The following is a 20,494-nucleotide window of genomic DNA, read 5'->3' on the forward strand; positions in this document are numbered from 1 at the left end:
ACCAGTGCCCTATACAGCTGCAGCAAGACCTCCCTACTTTTATATTCAATCCCCCTCGCTATGAAGGCCAGCATCCCATTAGCCTTCCTGACCACCTGCAGGCTGGGTTTTTGCAACTCATGCACAAGGACCCCAAGGTCCCTCTGCACCATCGCCTGCTGCAGTTTTTCGCCACATAAGTAATAGTCCTTCCTACTATTATTCCTACCAAAGTGGACCACCTCGCACTTGCCAACATTAAATTCCATTTGCCAGTTCCTGGCCCATTCGCCCAGCCTATCTAGATCCTTCTGCAGACTCTCCACACCTTCCGCGCAATTTGCTGTTCCACCAATCTTGGTGTCATCAGCAAATTTCGACACCCTACACTCGGTTCCCTCCTCCAGATCATCTATATAAATGGTAAATAGCTGAGGCCCCAGCACTGACCCCTGGGGCACTCCACTAGTCACCAACTGCCAATCCGAATAGCACCCATTGACCCCCAGTCTCTGCCTCCTATTAGACAGCCAATCCTCTATCCACGCTAACACCCTACCCCCAACTCCATGTCCCCTTCTGCAATAACCTCTTGTGAGGTACCTTGTCAAACGCCTTCTGAAAATCAAGAAAGACCACATCCACCGGCTCTCCTCTATCCACCGCCCTAGACACATCCTCATAGAACGCCAATAAATTCGTCAGACACGACTTCCCCTTAACGAAACCGTGCTGCGTCTGCTCTATCAAGCAATTCCCCTCAAGATGCCTTGCTATTTCCTCCTTGATGACGGATTCTAACATTTTTCCTACAACAGACGTTAAACTAACCGGCCTATAATTCCCTGCCTTTTGCCTGCCACCCTTCTTAAACAACGGCATAACATTAGCTGTTTTTCAATCTTCCGGCACTTCCCTGGAATCCAGCGACGTTTGGAAAATAACCACCAAGGCATCCACTATCACCTCTGCCATTTCTTTCAGAACCGTTGGATGCATTCCATCCGGTCCTGGGGACTTGTCCACAATCAGCCCCTCCAGTCTGTTGAGCACCTCTCTAGTAACAATAATGTCATTGAGACCCTCCACTCCTACCATCTTTCCATCGCTAACACCCGGCAAATTATTCACGTCCTCCTCCGTGAAGACCGAAACAAAAAAGTTATTCAAGGCCTCAGCCATTTCCCCATCCCCTACCACTAAGTCCCCCCTCTCATCCTCTAAGGGTCCAACGTTCACCCTAGCCAGCCTCTTTTTATATATTTATAAAAACTCTTGCTATCCTTTTTTATATTAAGCGCTAGCCCAGCTTCATAGTTTATCCTACCCTTCTTTATCAACTTCTTTGTCAATCTTTGTTGACATTTAAACCTCTCCCAATCCTCGTCTCGCCCACTATTAGCTACTCTAAACGCCTCCGCTTTTAATTTAACACTTTCCTTCACCTCCTTTGTTATCCACGGCTTATTACCTCTCCTCCTATGGTCCTTTTTAACCATCGGAATAAATTTCTGCTGAGCACCAAGAAAGATCTCCTTAAAGATCCTCCACTGCTCCTCAGCAGACCTACCTTCCAACGCGCTCCCCCAGTCAACATTTGCCAATTCTTCTCTCATCCTACCGTACTCCCCTCTGTTCAAACAAAGGACGCGTGTCCGGGAACCCACTTTGTCCTCCTCCATCTGCACCAGAAACTCCACCATACAATGATCACTCTCGCCAAGAGGATCCTTCACAAGGTCCCTAATTCTACCCGCCTCGTTACATAACACCAGATCCAAGATAGCTCGCTCCCTTGTCGGCTCCAACACACACTGTTCAAGGAAACTATCCCGGCAGCATTCCAAGAACTCCTCCTCGAGCCCACCGCGTCCAACATGGGTCGACCAATCAATATGTAGATTGAAATCCCCCATAATTATCACCATTCCATTCCTGCACGCTGCACTTATTTGCGTGTTAACAGCCCGCCCCACCTCCAGATCATTATTTGGGGGCCTATAGACGACACCCACCAGCGTCTTTCTCCCTTTGCTGTTCCTAATCTCCACCCACAACGATTCCACTTTCTGCTCTTTGGTTCCTATATCATCCCTTGCTACGACCCTGATGCTATCCTTAATCAGCAGAGCTACGCCCCCCCCCCCCCCTTTCCTCTCGCCTATCCTTCCTAAACACTTGATACCCCTGGACATTCAGCTCCCTGTCACCTTGCAGCCATGTCTCTGTAATGGCCACCAGATCATATCCATTTGTGCTGATCTGCACCACCAGCTCATCCACTTTATTCCGAATGCTTCGTGCATTTAGATAAAGTGCCTTCATCCCAGCCTTCACCTGGACCCTATTTGCCAGACCGCCACCAACCATACTCATGCCCCCTACTCCCTTTTATTATTGGGACATCCTCGGCCTCTTCCCTTACCTGTACCCTCTCCTTAACTTTAGACCCCGTAATGCCACCTACCCTCGCACCCTCCCCACCCCCCCCCCCCCCCCCCCCCCTCCCAATTAGTTTAAAGCCCTACCTACAGTCCTATTTACACGATTCGCCAGGACTCTGGTCCCAGCACGGTTCAGACCAACCCCATCCCACCCGAACAGGTCCCACCTACCCCAATACTGATGCCAATGCCCCATAAATTCAAATTCATTCCTCCCACACCAATCCCTGAGCCACCCATTCACTTCCTTAATCTTATCAACCCTATGCCCATCTGCACACGGTTCAAGAAGTAATCCAGAGATAACCATCTTGTCGGTTCTACTTTTTAATTCCATTCCCAGCTTTTCATACTCCCTCCCCAGATCCTCAGTTTGCATTTTGCCTACATCGTTGGCACCCACATGTACTACAACGATCGGATTCTCACCCTCCCACTCCAGGTTCCTCTGCAGCCCGGATGTGACATCCTGGACCCGAGCACCAGGCAGACAACACACCCTTCTGTGCACTTTGTCATTGTGACACAGGACAGTGTCAATACCCTTAACCCCACTATCCCCAATTACGACTACATTCCTTATCACCTTCTCTTTGCCTATATCCTGCATCTGCATCACTGTACTGTGTGCAGTTTGCTCACCTCCCTCGTTCTCGTCCAGACTGGAAGCAAGAACCTCAAACCTGTTATGCAGATTGAGAGGCTGAGGCATCCGGTCCCCACCCTCCTTCCTCCTCTCAGCAGCCCCCTCTTGTTCCTGACCCTCAGAGTTAGCCAGTCTAGAGGGGGTGGATGTCTCTTGCACCCCATTGACAATGGCACCCTCTCTCCCCCTGATGAGCCGATCCATGAATAGTGCTGTGCTAGCTTATTGCTGTTCAACTGATGCCCACTATTGTTAACTAGCCTCTCAACACTCACTAGACTCATTAGACTTGATGAAGATTGGCCACTGGAGCAATAAGCTGGAGGACTGTCTGTATCTGGAACTGCACCCAATCATATTAACACTTCCATAAGGAAGAGAGAACATCTGGGGGTAAATAATAGGGAAATAATTGAAATCAGATAAATTGTAAGCAGATCTGATAAACAGTTGCTGGTTTACTCTACTGCTATATATCAGGATGTTGTCACTATATTTTTCCATCTAAACCTCCTACAACTTACCACTGTTTTTGTAACTGCAATATATTTATGATTAGACCTGATATTTTAAAAATTGATAAACTGTAAAAGACTCCATTATAAACATTAGCTGTTTTACCCATATTCTTACATGATATTGGCAGCAAAACTCATCATTATTTTCTTGAGGCTGTGATAGTTTAACCCCACCATACAAATTTACAGATTTGTCCATCGTTATCCCATTACCACCTTCACTTCTTGCTGCCTACAGCCTGATGCATTCCATATTAAATTTTTTTGAGATCACATTGATTTTACTTGAAGTAGACCCAGGAGCATCATAATCAGTCCAAAGATTACAACCATTAAAGTTGTTATAGTTCTTTCATGCCAGTCTCCCTGTATTGGTTGCTTCCAAAATGAAAGCTAATGTGATCAATACAGTCAGGATGCGTGTCAATTTCATTGAATGTTTTACCAATATTTTGACTAGTGAATTCCAATTCTTAAAAGATGTCATCCATGACATGGGTAAATGTGAATTGCTAGTTGCTGTCAGAAGATGATGTTAGGCCTTTGTGAACCACTGGTTGGTTTGATACAACTGAATGGTGTCAACAGTGTTGCATGTTGGTGTCATGTATAGGTCAGATTGGATATGGACTTCTTTCCTAAAAATCATTATTTATTTATCTGTGTCGCAAGTAGGTTTACATTAATACTGCAATGAAGTTACTGTGAAAATCCCTTAGTTGCCACAGTCTGACAGCTGTTCGGGTATGCTGAGGAAGAATTTAGCATGGCCAGTGCACCTAACCAGCATGTCTTTTTTGGACTGTGGAAGGAAACCGGACCACCTGCAGGAAGCACACGCAGACATGGGGAGAATGTGCAAACTCCGCACAGACAGTGACCCAAGCTGGGAATCGAACCTGAGTCCCTGGCACTGTGAGGCATCAGTGCGAACCACTGTGCCATAGTGTCACCCAATTAATGAATCAGTTATGTTTTTATGACAGCCCAATATTTACATGGCCATTATTAATGATACCAACTTCTCACTTAGAGCTTTTTAACAAATTCAAATTCTCTAACTACCTTGGTGAGATTTGAACTCTTGTTCCCTCGATGGCTAGCCCACTAATATAACCACTACATGGACGAAAGAGCTAAACCCCTAAGATGAGGTGAGAGTTACTGCCCTTGACATCAATGCAGCATTTAACCAAGTGTAACATTAGGGAGCCCTATCAAAAGTGGAGATAATGGGAATCGGGGGGAAAGTCTTTGTGGGTTGGAGTCATACCTGGCATGGAAGGAGATCATTTGCCTTCCATATCTGTTCAAAAGAGCTGCACAATTTAGTCCCACACCCCAAACTTTCCATAAGATCATAAAAGAAGAATGGCCCATTCACTCCATTGAGATTGCTCCACCATTTGATAAGATCATGGGTAATCTGATTAACTGCACTTTCCTGTCTCTCCTCCCTCAGCCTGAAATCCTTTGCCAATCAAAAATCTGTCTTAACCTTGAGTATATTCAATGACCCAGCCTCTAGTGCTGTCCATGAAAGAATTCCAAAGACCAATGACTCTCTAAGAAAATCATCCTTGATGTCTTCTTAAATGGGAGATCTCTTACTTTTAAACTGTGCCCCCTAATTCAAGATTTCCCCTGAAAAAAGAAACATCCTGTCAGCACCTACACTGTCAACCCAGCTCAGAATCTATGTTTCAATAAGATTACCTCTCACTCTTCTAAATTCCAGAGGGTATAAGTCCAATCAACTCATCCTTTCCGAATAACACAACCCTTTCATGCCAGGAATTAGCCAAGTGAAACTTCTGTAAGTCACATATCTTGTTGCAAATGCTGGTTTAAAGGCACAAATAGAGGTAAGTGGGCATGATCTAATTGCCATTATGGAAATGTGCCTACAGGATGACCAAGACTGGGACCTGAATATTCAAGGAGCGTCAACGTTTCAGAAGGACTGGCAAGAAGGGTAAGGAGGTGGTTTTTACTGACAAAATAGATGGAAATCAGTACATTAGTACAGAGTGGAAAATTATAATGTAGAATCTGGGTGGAGCTAAGAAACAGCAAAGGGCAGCAAACATTGGTAAGGGTTGTTTATCGGCTGCCAAACAGTAGTGGTACTATAGGGCATGGTTTTAATTGGGAAAAAGTTAAAGTTTATTTATTAGTCACAAGTAAGTTTACATTCACACTGCAATGAAGTTACTGTGAAAATACCTTAGTTGCACTCTGGCACCTGTTTGGTAGGCTGAGAGAGCATTTAGCATGGCCAATTCACCTAAGCAGCACGTCTTTGGATTGTGGGAGGAAACTGGGGCACTCGGAGGAAATACACGCAGACATGGAGAACATGCAAACTCCACACAGACAGTGACCCAAGCCTGGAATTGAACCCGGGTCACTGGCACTGTGAGGCAGTAGTGCTAACTGATGTGCCACCGGTTAGAAAGGCATCTAGTATGAGTAATAAAATAATCATGGGTGACTTCAATCTGCATATAGACTGGGTAAATATGAGTACTAATGCTTTGGAGAAGAAGTTTCTGAAGTGTGTTAGGGATGGTTTTATAGAGCAGTATGTTGAGGAACTAATGCGAGAACTGGCTATTTTAGATCTAGTATTATATAATGGGAAATAACTAATAATCTTGCAAAAGAACCTTCAGGGATGAATGACCATAATATGATAGAATTTTATGTTATGCTTGAAAATGATTTTAATCTGAAGCCGGGTTGTTAAATTTGAACGAAGGAAATCATCGAAGTATGTTAGATGATGAATAGTCTTTAAAGAGTTATTACACAGTTTACTGCAACCTTACCTCCCTCACATCACAAAAACCCAAAGGTAGAGTCAGTTAACCTTGACTAACAAAGAAGGTTGAAGATTGTGTAAAACACAAGGGCCTATAATGTTGCCAGAAGATTGACCTATGAGGTAGCGTTAGACAGATTGGGTTCATTTACACAGAGTTTGGAATAGTGAAGGATGACTTGACTGAAGTAAATAAGATTTGGAATTAGCTTGACAAGGTGGATGTGGAAAGGATGTTTCCCCTTGTGGGTGAGAACTTGGGGGCACTGTTTGAAAATTGGGATTTTAGGATGGAGATGAGAATTTTTTTTCTTTTGAGCCTTGTGTGACTTTGGAATTCTGCCCAGAAGGTGGTGGAGACGGGATCATTGAACATTTTGAAGGCAGGGGTGGATAGGGTGTTAGGCAAGGGAAACAAATGTTGGGGGTAGATGGGGATGTAGAACTTGAAGCACAGATCAGTCATGACCTTATCAAATAGCAGCGCAGGCTCAAGGGGCCAAATAACCTACTTCTGCTCCTATTTAATGTTTGTTAATAGTAGTAAACTTGGGGATTGGCAGGATTTTAGAATACAATGAATGAGGGCAAAGAAACTGATAAAGGGGGAATAGAATATGAATGTAAATGAGCAACAAATATAAAAACGGACTGTAAATGCTTATGTGTATCCATTACAGGTAGAGTCAGGAGAATTTATAATAGGGAAGTGGCAAAGTCTAAATGATTATTCTGTGACTGCCTTCACTGAGGAACATTCAAAAAATCTGGAATTAGAAATCTAAAGAACTAGGGAGAATGTGGAATTGAAGGAGATTATTAGTAAGAATGTTGTATCAGAGAAATTAATGGATTTCAATTGGTAAGTCCCTGGTACCTGTTAGTCTGCACCCCAGAGTGTTGAACAAGGTAGCCTATGGAGATAATGAGTGCATTGGACTTCATTTTTCAAAATTCTATAAAATACAGAATGATTTAGAATCCTTACAGTGCAGAAAGAGGCTATTCAGCCCATTGAGCCTGCACCAACAATCCCACCCTGGCCCTATCACTGTAACCTCACCTATTTACCATGCTAATCCCTTGACACTAAGGGCCAGTTTAGCATAGCCAATCCACCTAACCTGCTCGTCTTTGCACTGAGAGGTGAAATCAGAACACCCAGAGGAAACCCACACAGACATGGGGAGAATGTGCAAACTCCAAACACCATAAAAGCCACACAGACGTCTGCAGATTAGATGGTATAAAATGTCACTGCACTATTTAAGAAGGGAGGAAGAGAGAAAAGAGGAAACCAGAATTGTTAGCCTTGCCATCAGAGTAGGGGAAGTGTCACAATATATTCTAAAGGATATGATAAATGGACACTTGGATAACAATGCTCTGATTGGCAAAATTGACAAGAATGCATGAATGAGAAATCATGCTTGACAAATATGTTGGGAGAGCCTTAGGATGTTAATTACAATTGATAAAGGGGACATATGGTAATCGGAAGTTAATTTGCAAAATTAAAGCACATGGAATAGGAGATAATATACTTGCATTGATTAAGGATTGGTTAACAGGCAGAAATCAGACAGCATGAATAAATTAGTAATTTTTGCGATCTCAGGCTGTGACGAGTGGGGTATACAAGGATTAGTACTTGGTTCCAGTTCTTCACAATCTATAGCAATGATTTGGATGTGGGACCAAGTATAGTATTTCCAAATTCGGGATAGCACAAAGCTAGGTGGGAGTGTGTGTTGTGAGGAAGGTGTACAGTGGCTTCAACAGAATATGGACAGACTGAGTGGCCAAGAACATGGCAGATGGAACATAACGGGGAAAATTTGAGGTTATCCACTTTGGTAGGAGGAATTGATTATTTTTTAATGGTAAGAAAATAGAAAGTATAAATGTACAAAGGGACCTGGTGTCTTTGTAAATGAATCAGTGAAAGCTAAAATGAAGGTGCAGCAAGCAATTGAGGGAAGCTAATGGTATGGTGTTTATCATGGGGACTTGAGTACAGGAGTAGCAAACTCTGCCTTCAATTGTGCAGAACCTTGTTTAGACTGCGCCTGGTGTACTGCATGCAGTTTTGGTCCCACTACATCAGGAAGGATATTCTCATAGAATGCAGCAAAGGTTCACAAACAGGTTCCTGCGATGAAAGCTACAAAATAAAGGAATAGACAGGGTAGATGCAGATAAAATGTTTCCCCTGATTGGAGAGTCTAAAACCAGGGACACAATTTCAAAATAAGGGGGACTGGAGGATGCATGAAATTCTTGAAGATGGTGGAATCAGATTCCATACTTCCAAAAGACAATTGGACACTTTTTGAATGCCTTTTTGAAATACAAATACGTATCTACATCTACTGGTTCCCCTTTTCCCATCCTACTTGTTCTATCCTCAAGGAACTCTTAATTTGTTAAGCATGATTTTTCCTTCCCTGAACAGTGCTGACTCTGATTGTATTCTGATCTGCTAAGTGTCCTGCTACTACCTCCTTACTAATGGATTTTAGCATTTCCCCACTGACGATGTTAGATTGTCTATCATTTATTGCTCTCTGCCTCGCTCCTTTTTTGAATAGTGTCAGAATTGCCGTTTTACAATCTGCTGGGACCTGATCAGAACCTAGGGAGTTCTGGTAGATAATAATCCAATGCATCCACTATTTGCTGTTGTTTCTATAAGACCAGGTTCTGAGGATTTTTTTAACCTTTAATGCTATTAATTTTTAATTGCACTCGTTCTCTAGTGACAGCAGTTGGTTAAAGTTGTTCCTTTTTTCCTCTTGATTTTTAACTATATTTGAGAGGTTTTCTGTGACTTCCACTGTGAAGACAGATTCAAATGTTTGTTCAAATCTCTGCTATTTCCTCTTTTTTAACTTATTCAGGGGGATGTGGGTGTCATTGGCCTTGAACTGAATGTATTTCTGAGGACATGTTAAGAGTCAACCAGATTTCCTTCCCTAAAGGGCATTAGTGAACCAGATGGGTTTTTACAACAATTGACAATGGTTTCGTGGTCATCAGTTGATTTTAATTCCAGATTTTTTAAAAAATTGAATTTAAATTTCACCATCAGCCTTGGTGATGATTTGATCCCAGGTCCTCAGTGCATTATCCTGGGCCTCTAGGATTATTAGTCCAGTGACAATACCACTATACCACCGCCTCCCCCATTTCCCATTACTAATTCCCCAGTCTCCCCTCTAAGGAACCAGTGCTCGCTTTGGTTACTTTTTTTATGTACCAGCTTTTACTGTCTTGTTGTATGTTTTGCTGGTTTTCTCTTGTTTCCAATTTCTCTCTCTATTTTATTTTAGTCATCTCTTGGTTTCTAAAATTATCCCAACATTCTTGGCTGCCACTAATCTGCTAATCTTTTGTACATAATTTCTTTCAATTTGATACAATTCTTAGCCACAGCTGGCGTATTCCTATAATGGTGCCTTTCCCCATAACCCTTTAAATTAATCCTGTTCAAGTACATGACCAGTTGTCTTTTGAAAGTATGGAATCTGGTTCCACTACCTTCAAAGATTTCTATATATGGATTTATATGTCCTCTGGTGACTGCACTGTAAAAAGTGTAATGTGTTTTGGGGCAGCCAGTGGTCATAAAAGGCAGTACATCAGGGCAAGTTTTTTCTGCTCTTGCACTTATGACAATGGTGCTATTTAGCTTATACTGCCTCACCACTTCATTTCTCTCAAAATGTGTCACTTCAGACTTAACCTCATTAAATGATGTACCTGCCTATGTAACCAACCTGTCCATGTCCTCCTGAATTTTGCCACTGTTCTCATCACTGTTTACTACATTGCCAAATTTTGTATCATCCACAAATTTTGGAATTATACGCTCTGTAGCCATGTCTTGATTATTCATATATAACCAAAAATGCAGAGGTTCTAATACTGGGAGTCCCCGTTCCTTTCCAGTCAGAAAAACATGCACTACCCTCTGCCTCCTAACTATTGGCCAATTATTTACCCAAGTTATTGTTGTTCCTGAATACAATTTACTTCTGAGTGCAATAAGTGATGTCTTGAAAATCTAAATGTTACATCTACTGCACTACCTTCATCAATCCTCTCTGTTACTTCTTCAAATAACTCAACCAGATCAGTCATATCCTATTTGCATACAATGCGGCAGCCTGTCAGTAACCCATGCCTCTCCAAGTAACAGTTAATTTACTCCTTGATAGTAGGCTCTAGTAGTCTTCCAAATGCCAACATTAGACCAATAGGCTTATGGTTACCAGGTTGATCTTTCCATTTGAAGTAATTTTCTGCTATTGCTTGGCCTGAAAATATATTTCAGAGATTGTCAATTTTCTGCACTCCTGAAACAAAATGCATTTGCCTTTTTGGTCAGGACATCTACATTTCAGAGAAGCATAGATCGGGGTGATCTGATTAAGTTTTGTCAGATGATTAAAAGGAATTAATTGTATTCAAACCAGGGACCTCGGGGTCCTTGTGCATGAGTCGCAAAAACCCAGCTTGCAGGTGCAGCAGGTGGTCAGGAAGGCGAATGGGATGCTGGCCTTCATAGCGAGGGGGATTGAATATAAAAGTAGGGAGGTCTTGCTGCAGCTGTATAGGGCATTGGTGAGGCCGCAGCTGGAGTACTGTGTGCAGTTTTGGGCGCCGCACCTGCGCAAGGATATTTTGGCCCTGGAGGGAGTGCAGAGGAGGTTTACTAGGCTGATACCGGAGTTGAGGGGATTGAGCTATGAGGAGAGGCTGAATAAACTAGGCTTGTACTCGTTAGAGTTTAGAAGAATGAGGGGAGATCTCATTGAGACGTATAAGATGATGAATGGGATGGATAGGATAGAGGTGGAGAGACTCTTCCCGCTCAAAAAAGACAGTAGGACTAGGGGGCACAGCCTCAAGATAAAGGGGAGGTGGTTTAGAACGGAGTTGAGGAGGAACTTCTTCACTCAAAGGGTGGTGAATCTCTGGAATTCTCTGCCCGTTGAAGTGGTGGAGGCTGCCTCGCTAAATATTTTTAAGAAGCGGGTTGATGGGTTCTTGATAAGAGAGGGGATTAAGGGTTATGGGGAGAGGGCGGGAAAGTGGAACTGAGCCACAACAGATCAGCCATGATCTTATTGAATGGCGGGGCAGGCTCGAAGGGCTAGATGGCCTACTCCTGCTCCTATTTCTTATGTTCTTATGTTCTTAATTAAATATATAGGGCTGTCACAATTTTAGGTTGAGATTTTAGGTCTAAGCTTGACGCCAAGAAGGCGATTTCTTTCACAGAAAATGGTCGACCTTTGGAATAGGCTAACCTTTTTTTCAGTGCTTGTTAAGTGTTGAATTTCCAAGTGAGAACTGGGATGAAGATTTTTAAAGGCAAGTACTTATGCATATAAAGACCAGATTGGTCTTTGTTTTTGACTGCTAAAGAGAGGCTTAGAGAGGAATTTCCTAGATTTTTTATTAAATCTGTTTTTTCAATTCGCCCCAGAAATCACCTAATTTCAGGTAAAATGGGGAGTGTGTAAATTGTGAGGCACAAGCTATCACAATCGTATGGGGCAGGCTGGATAGACCAGGGTATCTTTTTCTGTCTTTCATTATTGGCGGTTTGCTAAAGATCTTTTAACATGTGAGTGGAATGGAAGCAATTGCAGATTAAGCAGTATAAAGAGATTAGAATGTGTGCAGTAACATCAAAAAAATTGAATTGTCTGGAAAGTGGGTGTATGTAGATTTTTAAAAATTCATTTGTGGGACATGGGCATTATTGGCTGGCCAGCATTTATTGCCCATCCCTAGTTGCCCTTGAGAAGCTCGTGGTGAGCTGCCTTCTTAAATAACTGAGTGGCTTGTTAGGCCATTTCAGAGGACATTTGAGAGTCACATGTAGGCCAGATCAAGTAAGGAAGAAGATTTCCTTCCTTAGAGGATAGCAGTGAACCAAAAGGGTTTTTCTGATAATTAACAATAGTTATTAGCAGATTCTTAATTCCAAATATATCATATTGAATTCAAATTCCACTATTTGCTGTGCATGGGGGATTGGGGGGGTGCTTTCTGGATTAAAAGTCTACTGAAAATAACATCTGATGCCCACTGACCAAGACCAAATAGCCCAACAAAGCCTATTGCAGTCTCTTGTGTAATGCATGGCCATTTAGATGAGGTACCAGAGGACTGAAGGAATTGACACCCTCAGAATGAAAAATAGAATTGTTGGTTTTAGTGTTGGCCACCATTGAAATTGGAACGAACCACCATAAATAAAATCCAAAATCAATCCGACTCTCATTTTTTTGGCGCAGTGGGGACCCTTGGGGTGAAAAATTTATATTAAGTTCTTCAAAAGGTTATTGAACTGATTGCATGACTTGGAATTAGTATCTGACTGTTTCTGTGCAAAGGGTCTTGTTCCTTGGAACTCAGTAGGCTAATTTAAAACCATTTTCTCCTTCAGTGTAGCCCTACTTTCCTAGTAGGCCAATGTTTTCAGCATTTATTTAAACAGAAGAAAAATGTGCTATATTTCAGAGATTTGTGCAGAAATATCTAATAATGGGAGCATTATTCTAGGGGATTTTATTTTGAAAATTCTGGATTACAGTCATCTTTTTTCAAAATGGTATCCAGTATTGTGTCAACCTGGCTCTTCCAATTGCACAATGTGTGGAATTTTCTGAACAGAGTAGTCATTTTAACTTGTAGCAGGATTTCAAGGTGTTCCAATGAAAAGATTCCAGCAGAATTGCTAGTATATCTCCTATCATATTTGGTTTGTGCTGATTTGCTTTCAGAGCTGTTGCCATGTTTTCCCATTCCCCTGACAGGGTGACAATGACTCTTTAAAGCAGTTGAACCATATTCCACAGCTGGATCCACTCTGGAATCATTTTGGTACAAAGAATGCTGTGTAGCAGGGATTCTTGGCAGAATGCCAGTAAGTGGACTGAAGACAATGCACACACTGTGCTTTTCACTCACTCAGACATTGCACAAACAGCCAAGAAACTGAAGCTTGAATGACAAGAGGGTTTTGCGTTTCAGAGGCTCAGGTGTTCACCAACTGTGACTGTCAACAAGGACACAGAGCAAAATATTTCCTTAATTTTTCAGAGCTTGGCCTGTGTTTTGGTTCCTTATTAAGAATGTACAAGGGATGAGAATACAAGCTGTGGCGATACTTTGCTGTTTGTGGTAATGATCTAGGTCCTCTTTCTCAACCCTCACAATTGGTCACCTTACATTTCTAATGTGGCATTGACCAAGTCAAAGATATTGGAACAGATGATCCAAAAGCTTGGTCAGTTATGTTTTAAAGTGTGTCTTAAAAGAGGGTAAAGATATTTGGGGAGATAATTTCAGAGTCCAGACGGTTGACAGCATAGCCACTCATAGTGGGGGAAATGAGCTGAAGATACACAAGATGCTAGAGTGAGAGGGGTTATTCACTAAGGAGAGGGGCCGTGTTTTTGAGGATGTGTGTGTGATACAGCTGATAGGACGGAGGAGGTGGATGTTATGAGGGAAGATGTATTAGCAATTTTGAAAAACCTGAGAGTCGATAAGTCCCCTGGCCAGATGGGATACATCCTAGGATACTTTGGGAGGCAAGGGATGAGATTGTGGAGCCTTCAGCTTTGATCTTTGAGTCCTCACTGTCCACGGGGATTGTGCCGGAGAGTGGCGAATGTTGTTCCTGTCTTTAAGAAAGGAAATAGGAACGACCCTAGTAATTATAGGCCAGTTAGTCTTACTTCAGTGGTCAGTAAGTTAATGGAAAGGGTCCTGAGGGATAGGATTTATGACCATTTGGAAAGATGCAGCTTAATCTGGGATAGTCAGCACGGTTTTGTGATGGGTAAGTCCTGCCTCACAAATTTGATTCAATTCTTTGGGGAAGTGACTCATTTTGTAGACAAAGATGGACAGTTGATGTCATATACATGGCGTTTGATAAGGTTCCCCATGGTAGCTCCGTGAATAAAGTAAGGTGTGAGATAGAAGAAAATATAGCCGATTGCATAAGTAACTGGCTGTCTCATAGAAGACATAGGTGGGGTGGAGGGAAAATTTTCAGACTGGAGGCCAGTTACCAGCAGTGTACCACAGAGATCAGTGCTGGGCCATCTTCTACTTGTGAGAATAAGATCATGAAAACGAGAAGCAGACATCACTCATCAATCTGTACTCACTGTCCTACAGTAGTGCCAAGTTCACCAAAGCCTTGTTTTAGAACTACCGTCTTGTGTTCAAATCTCTTCATGGTCTCTATCCTCCTTTTGTTTCTAAGTTCTTCCAATCCGACAATCCTCCAAAAACTCTGCACTCATAGAACATAGCTCAGCACGACAACGAGGGCTGAAGGGCCTGTACTGTGCTGTACTATTCTATGTTCTATGAGTGCAGAGTTTTTGGACATAGCTCAGCACGACAATGAGGGCTGAAGGGTCTGTACTGTGCTGCACTACTCTATGTCCGAACCCAAGATCAAGCTATCCCATTCCCTATCATTCTGGTGTGTTCCATGTGCCTATCCAGCTGTGCAGGTTAGGTGGATTGGCTATGCTAAATTAGTGCCCCTAGCTAGTGCCCCTTAGTGTCAGGGGCACTAGCTAGGGTAAATGCATGGGGATAGGGCCAGGGTGGGATTGTGGTCGGTGCAGACTCAATGGGCTGAATGGCCTCCTTCTGCATTGTAGGATTCTCTGATTCTATGACATGGCCTAGTGTTACTGAGTACAAAGACCGTGAAAGATCGCATTTTGATCTATGCCTATGTGGAAATTTGCTTTGAATGGGAGTGTCTCAGTTGGCTTCTGTGTTGTCAGTGGGTGTAGAAAGCAGAGAAGGAATGAAATATGCACAGTCCATCCCGATCAATACCAGTGACGCATATAAGAAAGCTCAATCATGGATATCAGACTGTGCTCCTGCCTAAATTGCTGCATCTCATTGTCTAGACTTGCATGTGCAAAGTGGTTACTTGGATGTGTTCCATGGTGACAGCAACACTGTTTGGAGCAAAGTGGCAACCAAAATGGACATATTCATCAATGAACAAGTATACTCATTAATAATCTCTTCCTGACCTTGATGATTAACGAATAAAATAAGTATACTAATAAATGTTGCTATGCCTGGCCAGATTAGAGACTATACTAGTGGCCCTTGGACACAATGAGGAGCCAGCTGAAACTCTTCTAGAGTTTCAGAAGCGTAATGTAGTGGTTTTATTACACCTTTTAAACAACGTTTCCCTCATTGAATCCCACCTCCCTCCCCAATCATTCCCAAACAACAGCACATCACCCATTTGGTATACAGAAAGCACACCTGCTCCCGTCTTGACACATTGCTTTGTCAGTAGCAGTAAAGTAGTGCACAGGATGCTGAGCTACTGGTTTTCCTTGTTAGAAAGGAGTAGCCTTTTGTTTGGAAGCTCCTCAGAATCAACAGTATCTTCACAAGGGAACACCTGTAATTATGTAGAAGCATGAATTGATATAATTCCAATTCCAGAAGGACGTTTTGACCATATGACCTTCAAAAACACCTTGATGCATTGTCGGGTGTTCAGAATGTTACCCCAACCCCTCTTCCCAAAATAGGAGACAGTTTTGTGATTAGTTTTTTTTTATTAGTGTCATAAGTAGGCTTACGTTAACACTGCAATGAAGTTATTGTGAAAATCCCTTAGTCGCCACACTCCAGCACCTGTTTGGGTGCACCAAGGGAGAATTTAGCATGGATCAATGCACCTAACCAGCACGTCTTTTGGACTGTGGGAGGAAACCCATGCAGACTCTGCACAGTGACCCAAGCCGGGATTCAAACCTGAGTCCCTGGTGCTGTGAGGCAGCAGTGCTAACCACTGTGCCACTATGATTACTTCTGTTGTTAGAAATTAAGAATTAAGAATAGTCTGACAGTCCCTATAGTCTGTATCTCTGAAGGGGGAATGTTCATCAGTGCTAAAATTTTATTTTAAATAACAGCTTCCGTTGATCTTTGATATGGTACGTTCTACCATTCACAATTACAGATCACTAACATGGGCAGGGTAGGAACAGCAATAGGCACCAAATTTGATCTTGTGGTTAGTAATTCCAGAGTCCACAGCTACAGAGAACAATAAAAAGACATTTTCTGCTCCTCCCTTTCTCAATTTCCTCCCTCTATTTCCTTGTTCCCTGAAGACAGGAACATACCAACACATTGCTCCATATGTGACAGCAGTCCTTTGCAACTCTATATGGAATTGCAGTACTAATACTCACCTGTGAGAGTGCTAGTACTGCAATTCAATGGAGGCCATTTCAGTTAAACCATCTGCTGCCTTCATGACATATCAGACATACATAGATCACCTGATGGTGATCGGGAATTGTGGTCTGGAGTTATAGAGACCAATCTTACCACTTCTCGTATTACTCAGACTATCAGCTAACAGCACTGACCTTGTGTCGAACTGGTGAGCTTCCTGGTCAGTAAGACTGCATATCACACCATATTTTTATCTGCTGAGTTAGGCAGGGTTAATGAGGAATTAACTAATGCAAATGAATAGGACACTATAATATTTTCAGGCTAATAAAACAGGATTTAAGAAACAATAGCTACAGTGAACAGCTTGTCAAGTCAAGCTTTCATACTAGCTCAGAGAAATTCACAGCATCAACCATTAGATTAATTTGGGTCCAATATAGTTTGGCTGGATCCAGTTCCTGTTCTGTTTTAAGAATAACTCCTGACATTAAGGGGCAATTTAGCATGGTCAATCAACCTAAGCTGCACATCTTTGGACTGTGGGAAGAAACCTACACAGAAACTGGGAGAATATGCAAACTTCACCCAGACAAGAGGCCGGAATTGAACCCAGGTCCCTGGCACCTTGAGGCAGTAGTGCTAACCACTTTGCACTCTGTCATAATGCAGAGCTTTTAAAACAGTAAATAGGGGGTAACCCAATCATTTTCCTGATTCCTACCAAGTGTGAGATGCACTGTTGGCTTCTGATCACATTGCTCTAGACATTGCAATGTTGAGCAGACTGTTAGACAATGAATCATTGGGCTGGGTGGTGAACTAGGTAATAGATTGAAACATTGACAACAAGTTAGAGGCCTTACAAACAATCTATTGCACAGTTAGTGCAATGTGCAAATAAGAAAAAACAAGGGACTCTTTCAAAAAAAATCACAGGCATTGACTGCTCTTTGGTACACCAGAATAAGTTATCTGTTCTGGGAAAACATTTACTAAGTAGGAGGCAGATTTACTACCATTATCTGCAAACACTGATTTATTAATTCAGACACAAAGATTTCAAGTTGATATGTGCCATTACTAGGATTTAAGACTTTATCTACATAACACAATAGGAAATTTCAAAAGGAGTTCTGTCCATTTAAGAGAAGTCATCAGAATCTCTATGGCCAGAAATAGCGCTCACTCAGACCTAGTAAAGTTTCCAATACTTCCCAACCAAGAAGGCAGTTATGAGATTATAATCTATTTTCCTTCCAGCTGATTGGTGTCACAAGTAGGCTTGCATTAACACTGCAATGACGTGTTACGATATTAAATTGATCAGTAATCATTAGAATCCCTACAATGTAGAAGGGATGTACAATGTAGAATTGTATCCCTATTATACAATAGCGAGGGGGCTAGAATATAAAAGCAGGGAGGTCTTGCTGCAACTGTACAGGGCACTGGTGAGGCCACAGCTGGAGTAGTGTGTGCAGTTTTGGTCGCCGCACTTGCGCAAGGATATTTTGGCCTTGGAGGGAGTGCAGAGGAGGTTCACTAGGCTGATACCAGAGATGAGGGGGTTGGACTATGAAGAGAGACTAAATAGACTGGGACTGTACTCGGAGTTTAGAAAGATGAGGGGGAATCTTATAGAGATGTATAAGATAATGAAAAGGCTGGACAGGGTAGAGGTAGAGAGATTCTTCCCTCTTAGAAAGGATAGCGGGACTAGAGGGCACAGCCTCAAGATAAGGGGGGGTTGCAGTTTAGATCGGAGTTGAGGATGAACTTCTTCACTCAAAGGGCGGTGAATCTCTGGAATTCTCTGCCTGTTGAAGTGGTGGAGGCTACCTCACTAAATATATTAAAGTCATGGGTAGATAGGTTTTTGACAGCCAAGGGAATTAAGGGTTATGGGGAGAGAGCGGGAAAGTGGAACTGATCAGCCATGATCTTATTGAATGGCGGGGCAGGCTCGAAGGGCTAGATGGCCTAATCCTGCTCCTATTTCTTATGTTCTCACTGTCAAAATCCCCTAGCTGCCACACTCTGGCCCTTGTCTGGGTACATTGAGAGAATTTAGCATGTCCTATGTACCTAACCATTCCATCTTTCAGACTGAGGGGGAAACTGGAGCACCCAGAGAAACTCACACAGACACGGGGAGAGCGTGCAGACTCCGCACAGACAGTGATCCAAGCTGGGAATCAAACCCAGGTCTCTGGTGCTGTGAAGCAGCAATGCTAACCACCATGCCACCCACCTGGAAATGACCTGTCTTTCAGATACTGATTGGCCTGCTGTGTAAAATAACCAATACTTACAGTTTTGCTTTTCATCTCTACCCTGCTGCATGCACCAACGATCTGAGATCCACTTTTATGATCAAACTGTTGCAGGGGGCAATTGTTGTGCCATCTGATATCTACACGTGCCAAATCACTGTCCTAGCTGCAGATCTAATCTTTGAGGCGAATCCAGATATGTAAACCCCGTAGCTATTGTTTTCAAAGGTCAATGAAAGCTCTCCAGCATGAAAGATATTGTTCCCTGTTGAATCCCTTCCCAGTAATAAATTATGTCCGTATAGAACTCCCAACACCAGTGTTCGAGACCAATGACAAAGTTCTCAGTCCTCCAAGGATAGAAGAAAGTTAATTAGATTCTATTTTTAATAGTTCATGGAATTTTGTATAAACAACATTAAGGTTTAAATGCCTTGCTGTGGTAAACTCTTCTGAACCATAGAAATGTAATGATGTAGAAAAAGGCCATTCAACCCATCATGTCCGTTCCGATCAAACACAAGAAAAAAGAAACTAGCTGCTCATTTTAATCCCATTTTCCAGCAGCTGGTCTGTATCTTGCAAGCTCCAGCACTTGGGACACAGATTCTGATACCTTTTAAATGAGTTGAGTGTATCAGCCTTGATCACCAACCTAGGCAGTGAATTCCAGATGCTCACTGCCCTCTGGGTGCAAATGTTTTTCTTCATGTCCCCTTCATCCTCCTACAAGTCACCTTAAATCTATGTCCCCTGCTAATTGACCCCTCAGCTAGGGGAAAACAAGTTATTCCTCTCTATCCTGTCTAAGCCCATCGTAATTTTAAGCACCTGAATTAGGTCAGCCATTAACCTCCTATGTTCTAAGGAAAACAATCATAACCTATCCAATCCCTCCTTATAGCTGAATTTTCAAGTCCTGGCAACGTTTTTGTAAATCTCCTCTGCACTCTCTCCACAGCAGTAATGTCCTTCCTGTAATGTGGTGACCAGAACTGTACACAATACACCAGCCTAACCAGTGTTTTATACAACTCCATCTTACATCCACTTTTGTATTTAATACCTCACCCAATAAAAGGAGATATTCCATCTGCTTTCTTGACCACCTGTCCTGTCACTTCCACTCCAAGGTCACTCAGTTCCTCAAGCCCTCTCAACATCTTCCCATTTATTGAGTGTTCCCCTGCTTTGTCTGCCCTCCCCAAATGCATTACCTCATACTTTTCCAGATTGAATTCCATTTACCACTTCTCCGCCCACGCAACCAAACCATTGATAGTCTGGAGTCCACAGCTATCCTCTTCACAATCAAGGACACAGCCAACTTTTGTGTCATCTGCATTTCATTCTTCTTTCTGGGACACAGCCCCAGCTGTGTGTGGCGTTTATCAGTTCATTGAAATCCAGTCCTGCAGCATCTACTGGTGGCAAAAAAGAGGCAGCACAAGCAGACTCCATCAACAGCACAGAAACAAAACAGATTAGTCATTGTGCAGCAGGCACTGTGGGATATCTCCTCTCTGTCTGAGGTTGTG

This window comes from Carcharhinus amblyrhynchos, chromosome 30 (assembly GCF_965287045.1).
Source record: "Carcharhinus amblyrhynchos chromosome 30, sCarAmb.v2.hapA, whole genome shotgun sequence".
NCBI lineage: Eukaryota > Metazoa > Chordata > Chondrichthyes > Carcharhiniformes > Carcharhinidae > Carcharhinus > Carcharhinus amblyrhynchos.